Source organism: Mirounga angustirostris, unplaced genomic scaffold (assembly GCF_029215605.1).
Source record: "Mirounga angustirostris isolate CCGP_5_RB_7025 unplaced genomic scaffold, mMirAng1.0.hap1 SCAF_1, whole genome shotgun sequence".
Lineage (NCBI taxonomy): Eukaryota > Metazoa > Chordata > Mammalia > Carnivora > Phocidae > Mirounga > Mirounga angustirostris.
The window spans coordinates 20,316,531-20,342,447 of record NW_026991709.1 but is presented as its reverse complement, the minus strand read 5'-3'; the positions used below and the strand labels follow the sequence as shown (position 1 = coordinate 20,342,447).

Below are 25,917 nucleotides of genomic sequence, written 5' to 3'. Positions count from 1 at the left end.
CTTCCAGTATGTTTTCCATTCAGGAAGGTAGGCGATGTGGGGCAAGGATTTAAGATCCCTGAAATCTCTGCCCCAGTTAGATCCAATATACAGTAGAGCTCAACTAGGAAAGCCATAAAGAAACAATCAAGCTCTTTATAATTCCTTTCTGTAAAAATGTTTCTCTTGAAGATTTATACATATTTAGTCTCTTACAGATAGTCATTAACTGTATGAGTTTTGGAATTCTGTTCTGTTTTCTTTTAATTTTAAGAAACAATATGTAACATACACCATAAAATATAGCACCATTGGCAGATTCTGGAATGTAAAAGACATACTTTGTAATCAAATGTATTTGTATTTCTGCAGCAAAACATATAAATATTAACATTAAATAAAATACAAAAATTCGTTACGTAACTTCATATTATTTCATGCTAAATTTTCCTATAAATTAATATAATCAGGTAAGGTATTAATGTCCAATATACAGAAAGATCTTTCTGCATTTTAGAAGTATACATAAGGGATTGTGAACCTGTATTTTATCAACATGTTCTATCTTGGGTTTTGCTAATATATGTTTATTTTAACCTAAAATAAATTTTTCTTTAGGTCTGGAGAAAATAATACAAATGAAAGGAATACTTCAAACATAATCCTGAGTCTATTTTCACTGTCATCTCATCCCATGTTTTTTGTTGTTGTTGTTGTTGCTGTTGTTGTTTTGTTTTGTTTTAACAAACAAAAATAAAATTCAAGCAGAATTTTTAGACTTAAAAAAATTATATTTTAAAATTAAACATTTATTTTTTGGGGAAAATTCAAGCATTATTTCCTCAGGGTGGTATATGTAATTTTTTCCAGCTTTTTAAAGATATTATTGACATATATTATGTGTGTAACCTTATGGTGTACAATATAGTGATTTGATACATGTACATATTGCAAAATGAAAACCACAATAAGGTTAGTTAACATCTCCACTCCCTCACATAATTACCTTTTTTTGAGTGTGTGGTGATAACATTTAAGATCTACTCTATTAACAACTTTCAAGTATATAATGCAATATTGTTATAGTGACCCACTGTACTTTAGATCCCCAGAACTTACTCATCTTATAACTTAGCGTTCATACCCTTCAACCAACATTTCTCCATCTACCTCAGCCCTTTAGTCTCTGGCAAACACCATGCTACCCTATTCCTATGAGTTAAGCTTTTTTAGATTCTACATATAAGTGAGAACATAAAGTATTTGTCTTTCTTTGTCTGGCTTATTTCACTTAGCATAATGCCCTAGTGGTCAGCAACTATAGACTGTAGACTTAACCCTGACCACTGCCTGTTTATGCAAATAAAGTTTTATTAGAACATGACATGTTCATTTCTTTACATATTGCCTATAGGTGTTTTCATTATATAACAGCAGAGTTGAGTACTTGTGATACAGAGCGAATAACCTGCATGGTCTAAGATACTTACCATCTGGAAGTATCTTTTTGTAGATACTATCTCCAGAGCTATCCCCAGCTCAACATTTTAGCCACAACTTCTATTATCTCTTGATAATTCATGTTCTGGAAAGTTCATAATATGTGAAATCCATCAAAACCAGTATAAGTTCATCTTCTTTGTCTTTGCATATGCCTTTCCTTCTTCCTGAACATTCTTTCATTTTCTTGACTAACTTGACAGGGTCAATTCCTTATTCAATGTCCAGCCCAAATACCCTGTCTTATTTATTTTTTTAAATATTTTATTTATTCATTAATTTGAGAGAGAGAGAGAGCACAGTGGAAGGAGCAGAGGGAGAGGGACAAGCAGATTTCACACTGAGCACTGAGCCCAACACAAGGCTTGATCCCAGGACCCTGAGATCATGATCTTAGCCAAAATCAAGAGTCAGATGCTCAGCTGACTGAGCCACCAAGTGCCCCCCCTGCTGCTTCTTTTATAATAATCTTCCCATTCTCCAACTCCACCAGAAAGAATAATCATTTATTTTTTTGTAATGCCCTTACTTCTAGACCAGAATCCTCTTGAACAAGAATTGTGTCTCATTCACCAGAATTTTTTTGTTTGTTTGTTTACTTTAAATTCTAAGGGTCTAGTTTTATGCCTGCCATGTAATGGGCTAGCAATACACAGTTTTGAGTTTAACTGAATGGAGCTATTTTAATGTTATCACTGGAGGCACTGGGGGGATAAAGGGAACATAAAGAACATTCATCATTAGGGGGGCAGTGGAAGATGGGCTACAGACAGTAACTTTTCCGTCCCAATAGCAACAGCAACAATACCATGATCCAAATATTAAACTTCTTGAGCTATTTCTTTTTTTTTTTTTTGAAGACTTCACTTTCATTGTTTATAGACCTCATCAAAGAATTACAAAATAATTCTAATCCTCTTACAATAGAAATGAGACTAACTTTATGTAAAACTTTTAGCTCTCAGGTAAACATCCATCTAAATTTTAATATTGACAGATTTAAGAAGATACGACTTATCCCTAATTTACTTCTCTGTATCCGTTGAAAAATAAAAAGCATGTAAAATATAAAGCATGCTTAATTGGAGTTAATATACATGTTAATATATAATATATTATATTATATTAATATATAATATATATTACACACACCATATATTATTTTAATTTTATTTTATTTTATTATGTTATGTTAATCACCATACATTACATCATTAGTTTTTTTTTTTTTAAGATTTTTTTAAATTTATTTATTTGAGAGAAAGAATGAGATAGAGAGAGCATGAGAGGGGGGAGGGTCAGAGGGAGAAGCAGACTCCCTGCTGAGCAGGGAGCCCGACGCGGGACTCGATCCGGGACTCCAGGATCATGATCTGAGCTGAAGGCAGTCGCTTAACTGAGCCACCCAGGTGCCCACATAATTAGTTTTTGATGTAGTGTTCCATGATTCATTGTTTGCATATAACACCCAGTGCTCCATGCAGTACATGCCCTCTTTAATACCCATCACCAGGCTAACCCATCCCCCCAACCGCCTCCCCTCTAGAACCCTCAGTTTGTTTCTCAGAGTCCATCCTCTCTCATGGTTTGGTTCCCCCTCCGATTTCCCCCCCTTCATTTTTCCCTTCCTGCTATCTTATTCTTCTTATACACACCCACAATAAACAAAATATCGTGTGCTGCTATGTGAATTTTAAGGCTTATATAAATCTTACTTAAAGTTTTATTCATTTAAATTCATATTTATGAAATTTATACATTAAGGTGTTTTCTCTTTTCCTGCTATGGTCTTACTTCAAGCTTTATTACCATACATTTTTGTTTGTTTGTTTTCTTCCTTACTTATGTTTACAAAATTTATTTATTTTTTTCTAACTTCTTTTCATTTTCTGCTAGCTTGGAAATTGCACATTCTAATTCTAATTTTTACATGAATGTAATTTTTAAAGCCTTTTTTTCCCTAAAATCTAAAATGTGCACCACCTCTTTCTCCTTAACAATAGAAGAAACAAAATACAAATACCTTCAAGTGTATTAAATGAAGGAAAAAAACTGTCCACCTTCCATTTTATCTATTCTACAATTCTTCCCACCTCATTTTAACAACCTCCAAATTAATTGCCTACATCATATCATCATCTTCTTTTATAATAAGTAAATATTTAGATATACCAAAATGTTTGAAATCCTTTTGTTAAGCAGTAATATTTGTATACCATTCTTTCCTCAAAATTTAGTTTCTTTCTTTCTAAAACCCAACCACTAGCAAATTTTTCAGGGAAACTATGTGAATAAGAACTATTTATTTCTTAATAATTCTATTTCTTTTTCTTCAAAATATTGTCTCTGACTATGGAGTCTGAGATTGACTTTATTTTCCATTAGTATTTGGGAGGTGTTATTCCATTTTCTCTCCTTTCTGGCATCTATTTTACAATAGGTCTGATTGTCAGTTCTTTTTTTTTTTTTTTTTTTTTTTGAGAGAGAGAGAGAGAGAGCACCCCAGTGTGTGTGAGCTGGTGGGGAGAGGAGGGTCAGAGGAAGAGAGAGAGAGAGAGAGAATCTCTCTCTCTCTTTTTTTTTTTTTTTAAGATTTTATTTATTTATTTGACAGAGACACGGTGAGAGAGGGAACACAGCCAGGGGGAGTGGGAGAGGGAGAAGCAGGCTTCCCGCTGAGCAAGGAGCCTGATGCGGGGTTCGATCCCAGGACCCTGGGATCATGACCTGAGACGAAGGCAGACGCTTAACGACTGAGCCACCCAGGTGCCCCTAAAGTGAAAATCTTAAGCAGGCTCCACACTCAGTGCAGAGCCCAACAGGGAGCTCAATCTCACAACCCTGAGGTCATGACCTGAGCGAAAGTCAAGAATCGAGGTTTAACACAATGAGCCACATAGGCGCCCCTGATTGTCAATTCTTTTTAATAAATCGATTTTTGTTCTTTGGCAAGTGTTATGGTGTGAATTATATCCAAGTTCACCACCCTCCAAAAAAAAATCCCTATGTTGAAGTCCGGACACCTTATGAGGTACCTCAGCATGTGACTATATTTGGACATAGAGCCTTTGAAGAGGCGACTGCTTTAAAATGAGGCCACTGGTGTGGGCCCTAATCTAATCCTATTGGTGTCCCTATAAGAAGAGGAAATTTTGGCACATACAGAGATGTCAAGGGTGCATGCCATAGAGGAAAGGCCATGGTGAGAAGGTGGCCATTTGTAGTCCAAGTTAAGAGACCTTAGAATGAAATCAACTTTTCCAATACCTTGATCTTAGGCTTCTGGCTTCTAGAATTGTGAAAAAATAAATTTCTGTTAAACCATGCAACCTATGGTACTTTGTTATTCAGCCTAGCAAACTAATGCAGTAAATTCTACTGTTTTTTTTCTGAACACTGAAGTTCTGCAATAGTTTGTTTTATTGAGATGTCTCTAAATGCAGCACTCCTGTTAGATGTACATGAGTTTTCTTACCTTATTCTGCAAGGATTCTAATTTGTCTCACACCTGTACTTCATGTATTATTTCTCTGTCAGAGATTCCCCAACGATTCCTTATATTCACCTTCTGACTGAGTTTCTCTTTTGGTATAACCAATATATTGATTGGACTTGTCCCCTTAACAGTTTTACTTTAGTGGTTACATTTTGTCATTCTAGAATTGCTATCTTGGTTGTTCTTTTTCAAAAATTTTTTTTTATATAATATATTGTTTTTGCTCTATGAATTACATGTTTCCCTCCATCATTTTGAGCACTTCAGACGCACATATTTTAAATGTCATTTATATTGCTCCATATGAGTCCTTGAGGTGTACATTCTGCCGTTTGTTACATCTACGGCTCTCATAGTGATTGTGTTCCCTCTGTTTATCTACATATGTATGTATGTATTTGTGTGTGTGTGTGGTTTTTACTGTGAACTTTTCTGGAGAAGGCATTGTTTTTCTCTAGGTGTGACACCTACCCAAGTTGGGGTTGTGTACATATGGAGTAATATTTGTTGTAGGCTGTAGGAAACCTGTGTAGTTTTGTAATTACAGAGCAGTATGTTAATGTCTCAGCCGATGAACCTCACAGGTAACAAGATTTTTACCTAACACCCACTCTGGACATAGACATAAAATTTGGATTTTAATGGAAATTCCCTTTCCATTCATTATCTCAAGTAGATGACCAATTTATGTGATGATTCCTTGTGCTGGTGAGTAAGGTATTCTAATCTCCATTTCACAGATGGGCCTCACTTCATCAGTTTGTGAAGGAAATGCAGTTCTCCACTGGGCCTGGGAATTATGTCATTTTCATCCCTGGGTGGACATTAGCATCCTACTACCCAGGCCCAAAGTCAAAATCCAGTCTGAAATTCCCAAAGTTACGTGTCTTTTGGGTCCTTTATGCCTTCATTTAGAGGGTTCTTAATTCTGACATCTATGTATTCCCTTTAGTTTGCTTTGTATGAAAAGCTTTCCCTTACACAATCTGAAATATTATATTGTGTGAATTCTTATACGCTTGAAGCTGAAAGAATAACTTCTCATATCAGCTCAGTCTGCTACAGAGATGACAAGTTTCCTTTCAAACCAAGAAAAAGGAAATACGTTTCAAGTAAATTACACTTAAAGGTAGGAAATAATAAGATTTTTTACTATCACTGAATATTTATTGAATGAAAGAACTAGTCTAGAATAATAAGTTGAAAAGCTTTACATATTTTATGTTTTTTACATATTTTATAAAAAAACCATGGTCCACCATTATTTATTAGTAAACTTTCTTATGAATATTATAAACTTTTTCCTCAAAAGAATACCAGGAAAAGCCTTTGGAAACTACTAGTGATATATCACAATGTTGCAACAGAAAATGTGTCTCTTCAAAATATAAATTATGGAGGAGGTTGGGGCACCTGGGTGGCTCAGTTGGTTGTGACCGACTCTTGATTTTGGCTCAGGTCATGATCTCAGGATTCTGGGATGGACCTCTGCCTTGGGCTTTGCACTCAGCAGGGAGTCTGCTTGAGATTCTCTCTCTCTCCCTCTCCATCTGCCCCTCCCCCCACTACTGCCCTCTCTCAAATAAATAAATAAGTAAATCTTTAAAAATATATATAAGCTATGGAGAAGTCAACCCAGAATATTAACTCATGATTTAGAATAATAAAACCCACCATCTACAAATTTATCCTATAGAGAAAAATGAAGCCTCTCTTTCTGTATTAAGTTTCCATTTTAATATCTTTTTATCACCTTGTTATTCTTCTGTGTATTTTTTGTTTAAAGTGGTTGTTTTCCCTCATTATGTTTTATTTTGAACCAAAAAAAAAAAAAAAAATCAAAATTGTCCCTAAAGTCATAATGTGAAATAGTAAGGTTTTGGCAAATTTTCAAAAATTTCTATGTCACTTTACTAATTTTATCATAAGTACATTCATGCCTTTAAATTTCTTTAGCTTTCAGATTTTTATTTGAGCTGGATGGATAGCAGGAAACAAAGAAAAATAAGATGTCAGACTTCTACTCTAGAGGCACCGTGTGCCTTAAATGACTCCAGTAAACTTGAAATTGATAGTACTTGTGCTATAATCTGAAACTACTATAATGTTGTATGTCAACTATACATCAATTTAAAAAGAGATGAAAGAAAAAGAGGAACTGTGAGTGAACACAGAGAACTGGTTATGAGAAGTTGTGCTTCGCTTTCTCAACCCCTGTATAACTTAGGCTTTTACCTCTTTTTTTTTTTTTTTAAGATTTTATTTATTCATTTGAGACACAGAGATATAGAGAGAGAGCATGAGCAGTGGGAGAAGGAGAAGCGGACTCCCCACTGAGCCAGGAGCCCGATGTGGGGCTCGATCCCAGGACCCTGGGATCATGGCCCGAGCTGAAGGCAGACGCTTAACCATCTGAGTCACCCAGGTGCCCCTAGGCTTTTACCTCTTTAATTATTGTGCAGATAATGACCCATATTAGAGAAATCAGCTGAGGACCAGCTGATGTTAAAGACAGTTTCAAAAACTGAGATGACCCAAAAAATGTATTCTTGTCTCCAGTGACAAACAAATGAATGGATAAATCTGCCCTTTATATTTCCTAAAAGTGAATAAGGGAGGAGGTAATATCCTATGAAAATTATAATTCTTTCAAAAGCAAAGGCAAAAGCAAATGGTGCTGCAGTGATGGGTCAGTTTTGTGTCAATTTGGCTGGGCCACCATGCACAGACATTTTGGTCAACTGTTACTCTAGATGTTTCCGTGAGGGTGTTTTTGAATGAGATTTACATGTAAATGGTGAACTTTTGAGTAAAGCAGATTGTCCTTAAAGCAGAGTTTAAGCCTCACTGAGTTGAAAGCCTAACTAGAACAAAAAGCTTACCTCTCTTGAGCTTGAGGGAATTCAGTCTGCAGACTGCCTTTAGGCTTCACCTACAAGTTGATTCTTCCTGGCTCAATAGCGGACTGACTGAGGACAAGACCTGTCTTATTTCCTGAGTCACCAGCCAGCCAAACGCTCTCTCTCTCCCATCAGATTTTGGACTCACAACGCCTCCACAATCATCACTTGAGCCAATTCTTTAAATCCCAATCTCTCCCTCTCCATATGTGTGTGTGTGTGTATGTGTATCTCCGATTTGTTATGTTTCTCTGGAGAACCTTGACTAGTACAGTTCTCATAACTGATTACTTCACTTTTATTATTTTCAGGGCTAAAGTCTGCCCCTGGTCTTTCATGCCATTTATCTAAGATTGTAAAGAGTGAAACTAAGATTTTTCATGCAGTCTTTTTACATTAATAAAAGAAAGAAAGAAAGAAAGAAAGAAAGAAAGAAAGAAAGAAAGAAAGAAAGAAAGAAGAAAGAAAGAAAGAAAGAAAGAAAGAAAGAAAGAAAGAAAGAAAGAAAGAAAGAAAGAAAGAAAGAAAGAAAGAAAGAAAGAAAGAAAGAAAGAAAGAAAGAAAGAAAAGGATCTAAGACCTTCTATGAGCAAAGTTCTATTAAAAGTAGTATTTTCACAATCATCTTTGTTTTCTTTGAAGAACTCAAATATTTTTAGATCTAACAGATTAATGTTTTTGTTATTTTGAAAGAGTAGACATAATCTATTTAAGTTATATATTGTCTTCCAATTTTAAGAGACCTTTCTTCATTCCCTCCTCACTCCATCCTCTCTTCCCTCCTTCTTTCTCTTTCCTTCTCTTTCTCTGTCTTTCCTTCTCTTTCTGTCTTTCCTTCTCTTTCTTTCTTTCTTTCTTTCTTTCTTTCTTTCTTTCTTTCTTTCTTCTTTCTTTCTTTCTTTCTTTCTTTCTTTCTTTCTTTCTTTCTTTCTTTCTTTCTTTCTTTTTCCTCTCTCTTTTCTTCTTTCTTTCTTTCTCTCTTTCTTTCTTTCTTTCTTTCTTTCTTTCTTTCTTTCTTTCTTTCTTTCTTTCTTTCTTTCTTTCTTTCTTCCTTTTGTTCCTTTTTCTTTCTCTTTTCATTATCTGAATGAAATTCTGTTTCACAGAATTAACAAATGTTTGTCCTCCTTCCCTTACCATTCAAACACTATCATAATTGTAAAAAGTACGTTTTACAAATTGTAAAAACCACACAAATTATTCCACACAGGAAACATAATCTGAAGCTAAAATATGCCCAAATGAAGAGATCAGTGTAACTACTAAATTTAAAACCTTTAAAAGTATATTCTTCTGTTTGTATAGATTTCTTTGCATTTTCCAACCTGTCTTCTTGTATTTCCCCTAATGTGTTACCTGTAATAGTCTTTTAATGAACGTTTATCACACAGCAACCATATACATGGCTCTGGGAGAATAGTGGGGAAAATAAACCACTACTAAAAAATTAATATTGTTTGTGGTAAAGAACATGGGTTTTAGTGTCAAACAAGCATGAGTTTAAATAACACACTTTAGTTCTAAGGCTGCGGGTTTGCTGCTTCATCTAATAAACCTCAATTTCCACATTGTAAAATGGAGATGATCATGTCACCTACACACAAAGTCACTAAGCAAATTAACAATGACAAGGCAGTCAATGCACTCAGCCTGGCACCAGGTGCACTATGCATTCATTATAGCTAACTCCTCCCGGTCCAGGTCTCGAAAGCTATGGTTGTTGCACTGGGCCATATCTGACTCTGTGTTATCCACTATCTGGCTTTGTCCACACTGTTATCATTTGCACTTTTTATAAATATCTATCCTGGAGATTACTGCTTTTTTAGCAGCTTGTCAGAATCAATGCTAAAATAATAGCATCCACATTACTATGAAGATTAGGAGTAAATTGAAGGCAATTTAGTATAGTCTCAGTTGGATGGGATTTTATTTAAGTCGTTCAAAGAAAAATCAATTTTAATCTTTATCTTTGTAGTATCTCCTGCTAGTGTTTTATCAGCTCTTAGAAATCCCCACCATATCTTGCCTACATGTAAAACCTGCTCTACACTCTTTCTGCATTACCATTTGTCTTCTCTCCATGTTGTCTTTCTTTGCCTTTTCTTTCTGATTTATAATCCAGCACCATTGCCTTCTTCTAAACTCTCCCTACATTTCCCACAACAGCATTAATTTTGATTATGAAAACAAGTCAAGTCAGTGCTGAATAGAATTTGAGAATTACCTCATGGTTTCTTGGTGCATGGCTCCTACTTAAGAATTCCGAGCTGTGTTTGCTTTCCTCAGGGCTGCATCACGATCATGGTTAGTTTATTATCTATTATGACACTTAGCTATCTTTCTGCCACTCTTGCATTCCTTGTATTTTTTGCATTGAAAAATTATTTTTCTCTTCAGATATGCTACCCGCATCTTATCTTGACTGTATTTTTTTCTGTGTGTTTTTCTATTCAACAAGGTCACTTTGAACGGTGATTTTATCTTATACATTTTTAGCTACCTTCCTTTCCCCTCTTGTTTAACTTTACGTGCCAAGCAGAGAATATTCCATCATCCTGATTTCCTAGTGTCTTTTGTTAAATAATTCAAGGATTAGCACTAACCACACATTTCTACTAAGAATATCATTAATGCGGTGGTCATTTCATTTTAATTGACTAGAGGAGTGTGGGGCTGAAGCTCATGGCTCTGGTATCTTTTTAGTGATGACTACTTAAAGTGCCCATTCATTCTCCATTTACTAACAAATTGAGTTTAAGATGCGTGTCCTAATATTCAACACTATCTATTTGATTCTAATGTCTTTTGAGATTTATCTTCCACTACTTCTATAGTTTAAAAGATTAATCATAAGAATGAAGATTCAACTGTGGCATGCATGTGGAAAGGGAGAAAAATGGATATGAGTAGAGAGAAGACTATGTTACGTTACTTATCCTTTTATTTTTTCAGATTCATTAACACATTGTGCAATGGTATGGTCATTCAATGATAAACAATACAGATTAGATGATGATGTTATAAAAATCACATTTTAGAGGCAAATAATTAAGAATGCAACTAAATAAAAATGTATTATACACACTGATAAGGGAGATGATACATTCAGATAGAGCCCATAGAAATGGATTCTGTTACAGAGACAATTGTGGAGAGCATGGTTAGGATGGTATTTGGAGGGAGGGACCCTAGAAAGGAATTAGGTCATGAAGGATCTCTCTTGAATGGGGTTAGTGCTTTATAAGAAGAGGCCGGAGATAGCTAGCTTTCTTTCAGCCAAGTCTGCAGCCTGGAAAGTGGCTTTCATCAGAATCTGACCATACAGGCACTCTAATCTTAGATCTGCAGCCTCGAGAAACATGAGAAATAAATTTCTGTTATTTATAAGCTATGTAATCTATGATATTCTGTTATAGCAACCTGAGCAGACTAAGCCATCATGGGATGCAGAGATTATGTAGAAGGAAGAATTTTAGAAGGGACAAGAAACACCGCTTATCTTTATAAGAGGAAAGAATGTAGGTAAAAGAGGAATGAAAACATGTAGGTTTATAGATTCAACAGCAGGAAATTGAAGTATTTCCTTCCCAATTGCTTCTTAACACATGATAAAATACATGTGTTCATCTCTAGAATGGAGGTAAGGTCAATGAGGTATCTGGAGACTAAATTTGTAAGAAAAAGTCTGAAAAAAGGTGGATAATAAATGGAAGGGAGAACCAAGGAATCATGGAATAAATTATTGTGTAGTCTTGGGGCCTCCATTAAATACATGGGGGGAGGGGGTTTAACCAATTACTGTAAGTGGCCAGACACCTTCTGATAGAAATACAAGAATTTTCAAGGGAATAACAGCAACAGCAAGTCTCTAAATTATACTGCACCTATCATCACATAAAGGAAATTGTATATGCCCAGGGGTTCCAGGGCGTTTGAAATAAGACTTCAGAAACTAAGGGAGAGATTGGGAAGAATGTTAAGTCTTGAGAAGGGAGATGGGCTAGGCATCCTCCAGAGCTGCACCATGGGGTCCCAGGTCTGGTAGGAACAAGAATAACTACAATAATGACAATAGTAATCATAAAATAATAACTAATACATATATATCACACATCATCACATTCCCTGTAAATTATCTCACATAATCCTCTCTACAAAGCTATAAAAAGACATCATTATTTTCTTCATTATGCTGGTGAGGGGAAAAAAAGCACCAGTAATAAGGCCTCTAAGATAAGACATTGTAGGATCAGTTTGCTGGGTATACTTGTTGGGATATTTATATTAGTGTAAGGGCTTTAAGCTTGCCCTTCATGTCCTGCCTCCCACACGTAGAACCCAATCATCCCTCCTCACAGGAGACAACCCAGAGACTCCTCCAGTTACACATTTCTAGCTTCAAATTCAAAAGCAGTTATTTCATCAAGTCTGTGTAATTTCCTTGCAAACTGACAACTAGAAACCAAAATTCAAGTTATCATACCCAGGGACATCAGATATATAATTAGAGAAATTGAACTGGAAACCCAGAATTAAAACTCCCATTTGGGGGGGAAAAAAAAAAAGAATAGGAAATACACAGTTGTCATTGATCCAGGCAAATACTCAAATCCCACTGGTAAGAATAGTGACAATTTCCTTCTCTGGCTCTTAAGTAAATCTTTGACTACACCATCTGCTAGACTCTTACTCCATGCTGGTAGAACAACCTTGTCCAAGGTAATTCATGGTCCCTGACTTCGGTCCTGGGGGATTCTTGCCTGTAGCCTCCATTTAGAGACTATGTAAAAGTAAAGCTTAGGAAAACCTTAAAAAAGAGATTGTACTAACCTAGGTATGGTGGTGAGAGCAGGTGTTTAAAAGAAGAGTTGTAGTTCTTTGATGAAAGTGTTGATTGATAGATCATAAAGGTCTATTGGAAATTATTGCCAAAAAACAAAGAATTAAAAGTAGCTTTCAGGGGCATCTGGGTGGCTCAATTGGGTAAGCGACCAGCTCTTGAGTTAGGCTCAGGTCATGATCTCGTGGGTTGTGAGATCAAGCCCCATGTGGGTTCCACACTCTACAGGGGTCTGCTTGAAGATTCTCTCCCTTTGTCCCTCCTTCTGCAGATGCTCGTGTGCTCACGGTCATTTGTGCTGTCTCTCCCGAAAGAAAGAAAGAAAGAAAGAAAGAAAGAAAGAAAGAAAGAAAGAAAGAAAGAAAGAAAGAAATCTTTAAAAAATAGCTTTCAGATTTAAGCAAAATATATGGGAAAATGGCAATGCCACAGACAGCAACAGAGTTCTCTACCTTTTCTCTGAAGAAATTGGTCTGTAAGAGAAAGTAACTTCACTGTAGGTAAATTTGACATCTAATTATCACATAAGATTAATGTACCTAAACAATCAAAGCTATGATGGTGGAAAATGTATTATATTCATATATCAGTAAAATAAAGTACGTGTGCATATGTGTGTGCACATGCATGCGTGTACATCACTGTCAAAACCAATGGAAGGGTTCTAGAAGTTAAAACTTTGGGTAGATGGTGTCTTAAATTTAATTTGCCAAGTGATTATATTATCAATCTGAACTTCATTTAAAAGATTTAGCTCCCCCTCAACAAGTTTAATATTCTTGATTCTCTTTCCTTTTTGCATACTGCTAATGTTGCTTTCCTGTGCATGTTTGAGATCCATCATTTCCACTGTGAACTAGTATGCCCCTCCTCTTTTTCTGTATCAGTACACTGAAAAGTTTTTGTTTCCCTAGGCCGTTACAGATATTAGACATTTGTATGCTTCATGGTCCAGTGAATTTAATTTAATTAGTTTTTCAGCGAGTTGGTTTACTTATTCCTTTGTATTACAGAGCTTTGGTAACTGTATTTGGCTTCTGGCACAGAGGGGACATTACCTGAAGGAAGTTAAGAATGACATGTGATTTAATCATTGCAATTTTACGGATTGTTGCTTCTGTTTGTTTGGGAGGCTGGATTTTTTATCCCCCCTTCTCTCAATAGTTCTCTTTATGTCCCATTTAAGCACTTCAGCCATTCTGTTTTCACTCCTTCTGGGAATGTTTGTGATGCAGAAGAAAGAAGATAAGAGCCATCAATAGCCTCACCCCTTACCCATGCCCCAGAGTGACAAAGAATCCACCCAGTACTGTTTTGGCCCTAAATCCTGGGGTGGAAATAACTGTTTCTTCTGAAAGGAACAGCAGAGGTGAAAAAGGGTCAGATCAGAGGCTATCTACACAGATCCGTGACAGAAGTCTCAGAGGATTTCCATGTGGACAGATTATTTGAAAGATAAATGGACCCCAGGAAACCCTAATCATCTCCCAAACTACTGAAAAATGTAGGGCTAAAGAAAGGGACCCTGATTTGAGTGACCCGAGAAGAATGGAGGTTCAAATTAAAATTAATTTTAGTTATTAAAAATGTATCTTAAATACTTAAATTTATGCCTAGTTTCTTATCCATTGTGTGTGTATGTTTGTGAGAGAGAGAAAAGAGAGAAAAGAAGGTCCACGGTTATTCATCTTGTTCTCATTCTCCTATTTTAGTCTATATATTTGACTTGTTGATTCACTGTTCATTGAGAAGATAATAACCTAGCAATGACCAAATTCAGTTGTATACAGGAGATTAATAAGTGACACAAATAAGTGAGGCTGGCAGGCCATGAAGAATTTTAAGTGGTAGCAGTACTTCTATGTGTGTGGGGGTGGGGAGTGCTTAATGCAAATTCCTTCTAATCTGGTTTACTTTACAGTGGTTACTTTGCTCCAGCTACTTATGCATTATGGGAATGCAAGCCATGTATGGCTGGCTGGCTGGCTGGCTTGCTTGCTTCCTTCCTTCCTTCCTTAAGAAGTTGGAAATGCAAATAAATAAATAAAATCTTAAAAAAAAAAAAAAAGGGGTGCCTGGGTGGCTCAGTTGGTTGAGCGACTGCCTTCGGCTCAGGTCATGATCCTGGAGTCCCGGGATCGAGTCCCGCATCGGGCTCCCTGCTCGGCAGGGAGTCTGCTTCTCCCTCTGACCCTCCTCCCTCTCATGCTCTCTGTCTCTCATTCTCTCTCTCAAATAAATAAATAAAATCTTTAAAAAAAAAAAAAGAAGTTGGAAATGCAGCCTCTTTCTGTCTAAATTGACAATATTAAAAAAACAAACAAAACAAAACCATCATGTCTGTAGTTTGCCCCTTGCTTTTGCATGCCATTTTGTGTTCTCTGCCATAGAGTATTAATTTTCAAACTTATATACAGCATGGAAAACTTTTCACAAATATTGTAAGAAAGCCAAATAAAAAGAATAACCTGGAATTGTGTCTGCTTTAAGTGCGAAAGTGGAGGTTAATCCTGCAAGTTCCCCAAAGCTTTCCTGTCACCACTGGGAACCTCTAAGGAACAAAGATGGAGGGTCACTGGCTAAAAGAATTTCATGTTGTTTTTAGAGAAGTCAAATGAATAAATCTTTAGACTGAACAGCTCTCCAATCAAGGGATGGAAAAAGTATTTAGTCTTGAAACACTTGAGCATTCAATAGCTTCATTGAATGTTAAGCTGAAAACTTAGTTTATTTTTAGAAACATGTGGCTATTTATTACCTGATTACAAACTAGCTACTAGTGAAATCTCAAATTCTTTAAGATTGAAGCAAAGATAAGTAAAAAAATATATATACTTTAACAAATATCATTACTAAGAAATTCTATCAAAATCTTTAAAACTTACTAAGTATGAGTGAAAGAAAAATGAAATTCTGCTTTATTCTCTATTTGTTTTCATTATTTTTAAAAGAGCTCTCACTTGATCTTTTTTTTCTTTTCAAAACTTTTTTTTTTTTTTTTTGGTCTTATGCAGTTTGATTCTCATCACATCCTGAGTAATGAGACAAAAATCTTTATTTTCATTTCATTTTTAGTTTGCCTTTTCTCGTCTGCCTCTGTCCAGGGCCATGAGAAACTTCATCATTTCCTGTATTGACTGAGAATCTCATAGTTTCCTCACTTACTCAACCTTCACACTCAAAACAGTCTGTTTTGCTCCTATATACCTTTTTTTCCTTTGAAAATTGGTCATTCTTGATCTATTCTATTAGAGCCTAATATAAAAATTAAATACTATTTTAGATCAAGTGAAACAAATAAATCACTGTGATCTCAGAAGCTACCATCTGACTTCTTATATTGTCTCAGCAGCCTTTGGGAGGCCAATGCCACTGCAAGTCTGCCTAGTGGTAACACCAATGACAAGGCTTTCAAGCTGTGACGTATCAACAAATCATCCAGCATTTTAGCTTTGGTGCCACATAGATAAGCGCATACCCAGTATATGCTTGATCAGAGCTCTGAATTCAAGACCATTTCATGAGAAAAGAGCTGGAGTCCTTGCTGTAACAAATCAAAACCACGCCCACTGAAGTTTGACCACACTGCCATGGTAATGGAGCACTGTGGGTCATGCGATGAAGCATTCTCTCTGTTCAGCTAACTGATATAATTTGTTTAATTCAGGTAAATGCAAAATTTACATGATTAGAATAAAGAATAATAATTTTTTCACTATGACCTCATGTTATAGCATATGGAGAACAATGTCAAAATGTAACGTCTCATTTACTTATTTCGTATTGTCAGCTGTATGGATGGTTCACTGTTTTAATCCATTCATGGTGCTGAACAGAACACCATAGACTGGGTCACCTATAATCAATAGAAGTTTATTTTTCATAGTTCAAAAGGCTGGGAAACACAAGATCAAGGCACCAGCAGATTCAGTGCCCTGTAAGATTCCATTTCCTGGTTCATCGTTGGCCATCATTTCAGTGGGTTTTCACATGGATGAGAGAGCTCTTTGGAGTCTCTTTCATAAATACACTAATCCTAATCATGAGGGCTCTGCTTTCATGACCTAACCACTTCCCAAAGACCCCATCTCCAAATACCACTACATGAGAGATTGTTTCAACATATGGATTTTGAGGAGATACAAATATCCAGTCTATAGTATTCATTATAACATAATTGATTTGCAAACCTATTTAATCTTTTGCAAACCTGTTTAGTCTTTTGCATTACCTCAAATATATATCTCTTAAAAACATAGTGATCCAGCTATTTTATGAGTATTATGCCAGAAGGCATATTGTAAAAAGCAGAGAGAATATTCTAATTCAGGTAAGAATGGAAATCTTTCTGCTTAAGATTAATTTTTATTATGGCATTCTTTTTTTTATTATGACATTCTTCAATTATCTAAGTTTTCACTATAAACATGGCTTAGCTTTACTAATTATTTTACTTAATTATTATCAGAGAAAATGCTTCTTTTCTGCAGAAATTATTGATTTTGTGAAAGCTTAATAAAAATTTAACACATTCTTCCTTTTTTCTTTTTAAGATTTTATTTATTTATTTGACAGAGAGAGAGAGAGCACAAGCAGGGGGAGTGGGAGAGGGAGAAGCAGGCTTCCCGCTGAGCAGAAACTCCAATGCGGGACTTGATCCCAGGACCCCAGAATCATGACATGAGCAAAACGCAGATGTTTGACTGACTGAGCTACCCAGGCATCCCCACATTCCTCCTTTTATCCATTGATTGTGAAGTACTCACTGAGTTCTTAATATGTGCCAGGCATTAAATGTTGACAACCCCTGTCCACAGAAAGAAGAATGAGTCACTGTCCCTAACCCGAAGAAAATCATTACCTAGTGAAGGAGACAAATATGTGTGACAACAGATACAGGACAGGACTCCTAGTGAGAAGAGGACGGTAATTGCAGTGACATGATTGCTCCATGAAAGAAAGGCTGACACATACCTTGGGAGTCACTCTTAATGGAATAACATTGACCAATGGGCAAAGCGGTGAAGGGCATTCAGAGTAAAGTAGATCAAAGACACACGAAAAGTTCAGAATGTGTTCAGAGAACTGTGAGCACTTTGACATCACTCTGGTGCAGCCTATGGAGTTAGAAAGTTAAGTAGAATCATATTTTCAAGAGCCCTGTATGTCAAATCACATTTTACCTTGTAGGTAAGAGCAAACCATTAAGCTAGTGACTCCCAATCTGGGGTATGCACTGATTCACCTTCAAGGAAGTAACATAATTAGATATTCATTTTAGGAAGTTCATTCTGGTATTTATATCAACAATGTATTGTAAGAGAATCAACAGTAAAGGCCAAAAGACCAAATAAAAGCTCTTTTAACTGGCCGGGAAAGAAGTAAGAGGTATTTACCAAAGCCTGGGAGTTGGAAATGCAAAATAAAGAGGCTTATAAAGATAGTATCTGTAAAGCATATGCTTCTTTAAATGTCAGGAATGCGTGAGAGTGCTAATTTAAGATACTCGAAATTTCTGACATGGGCAACTGGAAAATTAAATGTGCAAAAGTTAATATAATTTGGAAGTAATTAATTAATTAGAAACTGGCATGTTTAAAACAGTTCATTTCTGTTACATAATTAGATGTGTGTGTTTGCCACAAGTGATGAATGGGAATTACTAATTAGGGGCTTTATTCAAAAAAAAATATAGATTTCCAAAACAACTAATAATTATCAAATATTCATTTACATTGTCCACTTCGTGAAATCTAGATTTGTAAGTCAATAGGACTCACTGAACTGAGCATGCATTTGATTGATACAACACAGGGGACCACACAGGAGATCATACAGTGGTATGGGTAACAGTGCCTCTCCTAAATACTTGAAGAAAAAAGATGTAGATTCACAAACTATTAATGACATCTTGTAGTCTACAACTAAGAAGTAAGTGATTTGGTGAGGCAGCCATTTCCATGTGAGGCAAGGAGTGCTTTGGAATTCCATTATCCACAGACAGTGGGATCTGAGCAACTATTTTCACCACAGACAATTTCTGGGCACTGGCTTGCCCAACAAAAGTCAGATTTGTCTCAATATCTGAAATGTTTTCTCAGTCTCTACAACTGGCTTCTCCTGGTTTGAAATATACATATATATTTTAGTGTCTATATTTCACTTCAATAACAGGTTTATCCTAATACTAATCGAAATGGGTGGAGAAATGACTCTCTGGTTAATTCTTACTTGCTCTATTCCAAGGGAATAAATGTTATTTAAAATATCACAGAGTTCAGGCTAAGAAAAGCAGCTCAAAATATTTCCATATGGCCGTGTTGTCTTGTCTTTTCTTTTTTTATTAACATATAATGTATTATTTGTTTCAGGGGTACAGGTCTGTGATTCATCAGTCTTTCACAATTCACAGTGCACATCTTCTTTTCTAACACTTTATTTCACTTTCCTAGGACACCACTTTTTTACATATAAGCATTCTTCATTTTCTTTTTCTAGCTTGCTATTAAATATTTAAGTTAGGGAACATAATATAGAGTGAAATAATTTTTCCATCAATTAGTCTCCATAAAATTATAATATTTTATCTCACCTAAAAGTCATTTTTAAAGTGGTGGATATTACATAAGGTTTAGATATATTGCATGAATACCTAAGTTGATGCACATATTAATTAATATAGACAATTTAAAAACAAATCGTGTCTAAATGCTTTAGCAGTTTCCATTCTTGTAACATTTTGGATGAAAATACAAAAAGTATTTCCAAAATAAATTAATAGTAAAATATTTGTAATCCAAAAACTATTAAATGTCATTAAAATGTTAGGACAAGGATGAAAAAGAAACTTTCTATATTAGGTTAACAGGAGTTAATAAGCAAGAAAGGGAATTCTACTATCAATTAAATAGAATATCCTCCATGAGTCATATTTACATTATTTTTCTCCAGAGATTTTATGTATATATGGAATTTTGCATAGTTTGATGTAAAAAAATATGCAACATATGCACATTTTTTCTAATGCCTAAAGGCACTGAGATGGAAACCTCATATTATCTATAGACTGATCTATGTTGAATTGTAAGCTATCAGAAGTCTGCATTTTACATAAGGAAATCCAAAATAAGATACATAATGATCTCAAAGACTGCATTTTCAGTATAATAGGTTTAATGGATTAATCTCAAACTCCCTGTAGGAGGGCAAGTGTTTCTACCCCTTCAAGTCCTTCTGAAATGGTTTAACCTCAGTGGTACATTGACAGGCACATCTGGCAGCAAATGGCCCATGCACTGAATCCCTCAATACGCTTTTCCTGCACACTGAGCAATGGAACAGGTCAGGTGATGATGACAAATGTCTCTTCCAGGCTTCAGGATAGTCAGTGGTGGATACCAGAATTAGATATCTTTGGACAATCAAGGTTCTGCCTCAGAATAAATATTTAATGCTAACTTTCATTGGCAAGACATTTTCTGCAAAAACTGACTTGCAAGTTCAAGCTGTTTATACCCTGTCCTAGAAGTACATCCTTTATCTCTTCTTTATAATTTCTATCTTGTATGCCAAGATTCCAATCTCATGTCCACCATGTTGATTGTATGAATGTTAAATTTGGACAGATTTCCATTCTTTTTTTTTTTTTTTTTTAAGATTTTTATTTATTTATTTGACAGAGAGACACAGCGAGAGAGGGAACACAAGCAAGGGGAGCGGGAGAAGGAGAAGCAGGCTTTCTGTGGAGCAGGAAGACCAATGTGGGACTCAATCCTAGGACCCTGGGATCATGACCTGAGCCAAAGGCAGACACTTAACGACTGAGCCACCCAGGCGCCCCCTCAGTGTCACTATTTTTAAAACTGTATTCACATGTGATATATTTACAAGAGCATTACAACGCAAAGAGTGTGGTGATTAGATCTCAATACTTTTTTGAAGATTTATTTATTTATTTGACAGAAAGAGAAAGAGTACAAGCGGGGGAGTGGTAGGAAGAGGGAGAAGCAGGCTTCCGCTGAGCAGAGAGCCCAATGTGGAACTCTATCCCAGGACCCTGGGATCATGACCTGAGCTGAAGGCACATACTTAACTGAGTGAGCCATCCAGGCGCCCCTCGATACTTTTTTTTTCAATGATTTTATTTATTTATTTGTCAGAGAGAGAGAGAGAGTACAAGCAGAGTGAGGGGCAGAGGGAGAAGCAGGCTCCCCGCTGAGCAGGGAGCCCAATGCTGAACTCAATCCCAGGACTCTGGGATCATGACCTGAGCCAAAGGCAGACACTTAAGTGACTGAACCACCCAGGTGTCCCTACATCTCTATACTTTTTAAAAATATATTGTTTTTATGCTTAATAGGCTGACCAAACTACAAGTAATTTGATCAAATATACAACAGGACAGACTTAATTACTTATTAAACTGTGCTTTACAAATATATATATATATATTTTTTTTTCTTTTGTAGATAGTCCCTGAATTCAGTGTCTGAAAACTTGGAGGAAATTTTCTGATTTTACAAAGTATATTTAAAAATCACTTGTAAATACTTACAATAAACCTGCAAGGCTAGTTTCCCATTGTTGTATTTATGATAATCATTTTCTAATATTATGATGGTCATTATGAAGAATACAATATAGCTCTCCTTTCTTCTTTATTATTCCTGTATTTAACAGTAAAGAGTTGTGAATGAGACACAAACTAGGATCTTGAAAAGAATACAAATATAATAGAACAGATATTTTAAATATAAACTTCATAGTCAAACTGGACATTGCATTCTTCATATCTTATCTATATATATATCACCTTCTAAGGGAAATCACTGATTTATTGCCTCTTTCCTACCCTATTCTCCCACATGGCTGGTTTCCTCAAAGGCCAGATTATATATCATTTAACCCAGACCTTCACATTCATAATCACAGGGATCAAACCAGCAGGCAGATACATTATTGAGGGTGTATGGTCCATGGAGATAGCAACCATGCCATTGTACTGCGATAATAGTTATCACTCATGTAGATTTTCTGACTCAGGAATTTGCACTAAGAACAGATGAAGAATTTGCCTCCCAGTGGTGAGGAAGCTTCTGGAAACTTCTTCAGTTAGGATGAGAGAGACAATTATGGGACACATGGCCCTGAAAATTGGGAGACTACTTTGCTCCCTGGTAGGATCCTGAGTGTTGTTGCATTTTGAAGCCAGGGATAGGTAAATGTGGATGGATTGGACAGGACAGCTTCACAGCAAAAAAAGGGTTTCAGATATGATTAGTGAAATGATTAGCTAGGTAGACTATAATCCTGATCAGAATGTTCTGACTCACTCTGAAGAATTTATAAAGTCAAATCTAGTTAAATTTGGTGATCATTAGTCCATGTCACAATCAAACCAAACTGACCCATTGCTCATCATTTCAACTTAAGGTCTCAGAACAAAGAATGCCAGCCCCAGCTATAAGGAGGATGCTATGAGAAACACTGTCTCATGGAGGAACTCCTCCACTATGTGGAATCCTGAAGAGTCAGTCTTGCCTCTTGCTCCTGGGCTGCCCCCTCCCCACCCCCCAGTGGAATCTGGGAGGGGAGGCAGACACACATAGCTCACATAGCCCAGACACACATAATAGTAATAATAAAATTTTCTTTCTTTTTCAAAACTTTTTCAAAACTGAAACACGGCTGTTGTGAATCTTTTCTTCAGAACACGGATGTGAAGAACTTGGAGCTGTTTCACCAGGGAAAAAATACTCCTTTATGATAAGAAACATGGAAAATATGGTATATACCAAAATGAATCAGGACAAATTTGCTTACGGACAAAAGGGCTTTGACTGATTTAATTTGAATCTTTAGCCTATGAAACTGCATTCTTATTAGAACAGTTTCTAGATATTTTGCATAGGAGAGACTATAGTGAATTTGAAAACTGCGATCAGCAGTCACCTTCTCCTTTTAAATATAATTTTGACACTAGATCATTATACTTTACTATATTTCTTAAAGTCTTCAGGGAATTTTATTAATATTTATTAGGAGATGGGGCATCTGAGTGGCTCAGTCGGTTTAAGCATCTGACTCTTGGTTTTGGCGCAGGTCATGATCTTAGGATCCTGATCTTGAACCCCGTGTAGGGCTCTGCTCTCAGCAGGGATCCTGCTTGAGATTCTCTCTCCCTCTGCCCCTCCCCCACTCTCCCCCTCTCTCTCCTTCTAAAATAAATAAATAAATATTTAAAATGTATATATATATTTATTAGAAGGAATACAGAACAGAGAAAGATATGCATAATCCTGATTTTATAAATACGTAGTTATGCAAATTTATACAACTGAGCCTTGGCTTTTATATTTCTCATCTATAAATGATCATTTTGATTCATGGAAAATTACTGTTTCTCATCCAGAAAACAACATCCATTGTAAGTGACATTGTTTCCAAGACCTCCCAGCCAAGAGGATGAGGAAATATATGTGTATACTAATGCATGTATATACACACATTAGTAAATGTTTCTAAATGTAACTATATTTATTTATATAAAGTGTAACTTGACTTCATACTGATGTATGTATTAACATGGACTATCCTAGACACTTTCCTTGTTTATATGTATATTCTCACTCCACCAGTAAGAAACCTGTCTCCCACCATCTGCCATCCATTTATTTGATTGTTCAGTTTCAGTATATATGTATGTGGATGCTAGAATTGTTAACCCATCCCTCCATGGGAAACAACTTTACCAACTAGAGCAGTTTTTATGTGCAGTTAGTTCCCTTTGCTTTGAGTGTCATAGATTCCACTCACTTCCAAAGTTACTTAATACAACTTTTCTCTGCCACTCCCTTCAGTGAGATTGCTTTATACGTTTGCAATAGTTATTTTTTTTAAAGATTCTATTTATTTATTTGACAGAGAGAGGGGGACAGTGAGAGAGGGAACACAAGGAGGGGGAGTGGGAGAGGGAGAAGCAGGCTTCCTGCTGAGCAGGGAACCCGATGCGGGGCTCGATCCCAGGACCCTGGGATCATGACCTGAGCTGAAGGCATACGCTTAATGACTGAGCCACCCAGGCGCCCCATGCAATACAGTTATATTCTCTTGTTGCAATCTGCATTTCTTAGAAAATCCCCTGATTAAAAAAAAAAAAATGTGTACATTAAACTTTATTCTTCATGGTATGAAGTTCTGTGGGTTTTGACAATTGCATAAGTTCATGTATCCAATTAATGTAGTCTCATAGAGAGCATTTTTACTGACTCCAAAATCCCTTCTGCTTCCTTTAGTAAGCCCCTTCCTCTCCTCCTGAACCCTTGCAACTACTGACCCTTTTATTTGTGTCCACATTTTTACCTTTTGCAAGACATCATATAATAGGAATAGTACAGTAGGTAGTATTTGCAGACCTGCTTTTCTCACTTGGTAATGCAATTAAGTTTCTTCCATATCTTTTCTTGGCTCATATCTTTTTATTATTGAAAAATTTTCCATTGAACAGATGGATTGTCCACAGTTTGTTTATCCATTCACATATTGAAGACATCTTGATTGCTCTGAGTTTTGGGCTATTATGAATAAAACTGCTATAAACATTCATATGCAGGTGTTTTGATTTTTGGGGCCCCAGGTTTTCAAGTCAGTTGAGTAAATACTTAGAAGTGCAATTACTGGATCCTCTGGTAATACTATATTTAACTTTGGGAAAGACTGCCAACTTTCTTCCAAAGTTGTTGCACCATTTTGCATCCCCCCAGAAATGGATGAGCCTTCTTGTTGCTCCACATACTTGACATTTGGTGTTGTCAGAATTCCAGATTTTGGCCATTCCAATAGGTATTCTATTGTTGTTGTCTCCATGTCTTTTTACTGTTTTTAACTGTTCTTTCTGATAAATTTGTCAGTTTGCCTCATTGTGTTTCACTCTTGATGAGTTCCAATTCACTGTCACTCTGTGTGCAGCCTAGAATTTATTCCATCAATTCTTTGTTTATTGTATTTCAATGATGATATTTTCCCCATTTTAGGGATTTCGAATAAGTTATTTACATAACAATATGCTCTTTTCTTAATTTTCCCTTTTTCCAGTAATTTGCTTGCTTGATTATTACTTTATCTGTAGTAAACTCAAATTTTGATAATTGTTTTTTTGCTATCTTTCCTAACATATTTCTTTTTTTTTTTTTTTAGATTTTATTTATTTAATTAACAGAGAGAGAGACACAGTGAGAGAGGGAACACAAGCAGGGGGAGTGGGAGAGGGAGAAGCAGGCTTCCTGCTGAGCGGGGAGCCCAATGCAAGGCTCAATCCTAGGACCCTGGGATCATGACCTGAGCTGAAGGCAGACGCTTAATGACTGAGCCACCCAGGTGCCCCACATAACATATTTCTAAGTTTGAATTTGTTGGTTCTACCGAATGGAGCAGTATTCTCTTTCTTTCTATCTAATCTTTATCGATTTATTTTTCTTTTTTTTAAGGTTTATTTTTATTTATTTTTTATTTATCTGACAGAGAGAGACACAGCGAGAGAGGGAACACAAGCAGCGGGAGTGGGAGAGGGAGAAGCAGGCTTCCCATGGAGCAGGGAGCCCGATGCGGGGCTTGATCCCAGGACCTTGGGATCACGAACCAAGTTGAAGGCAGATGCTTAACGACTGAGCCACCTAGATGCCCTCTTTATCGATTTCTTTATCTAACCATTCTGATCAGAATTATATCTTATATAGTGGTTCAGAGTTCCTTTCCTTTGGTGATATTGTTATATTCTATATTTGGTAGGCCTACAGCAGTTTGTGTTCCTTGGCCTGCTTTATTGCATCTCATTAGGTATGTAAATTTATCTATGCCCATCTAATGCCCATGACCCAGTTACCGCATCCAACCATTAGGTATATAAGTTTATCTAATCATGTCCTCCAGGACAAAGTCCATCAGATTTTTTTTTCTCTCTTTTTTCCAACCTCTTTGAAGGACAGGATGAGAGAGAGAGAACGTACTATCTCAGTTTCCAAGTTTCTGATTTCAAGGACCCAGCAGCATGTTCCTATCTTTCAAAGGATACTGTAAATCCCTGTTACCCCAAAGAAGTAAAACCTCTTCTGCTTCCTTTCTGACTCAGGACCTATATATCCACATACTGTTTTATGTTTATCCTGAATTTACTATGTTTCTTTTATATTTTCTCTTTTAAC

The 25,917-nt window shown here is 36.1% G+C and overlaps 1 pseudogene; it reads right to left on the bottom strand.

The window, feature by feature from the left end:
* Positions 1 to 24,583, bottom strand: part of LOC129045435 (putative elongation factor 1-alpha-like 3) — a 121,602-nt pseudogene extending 97,019 nt beyond the window's left edge.
* Between the last annotated feature and the right edge of the window lie 1,334 nt (positions 24,584 to 25,917).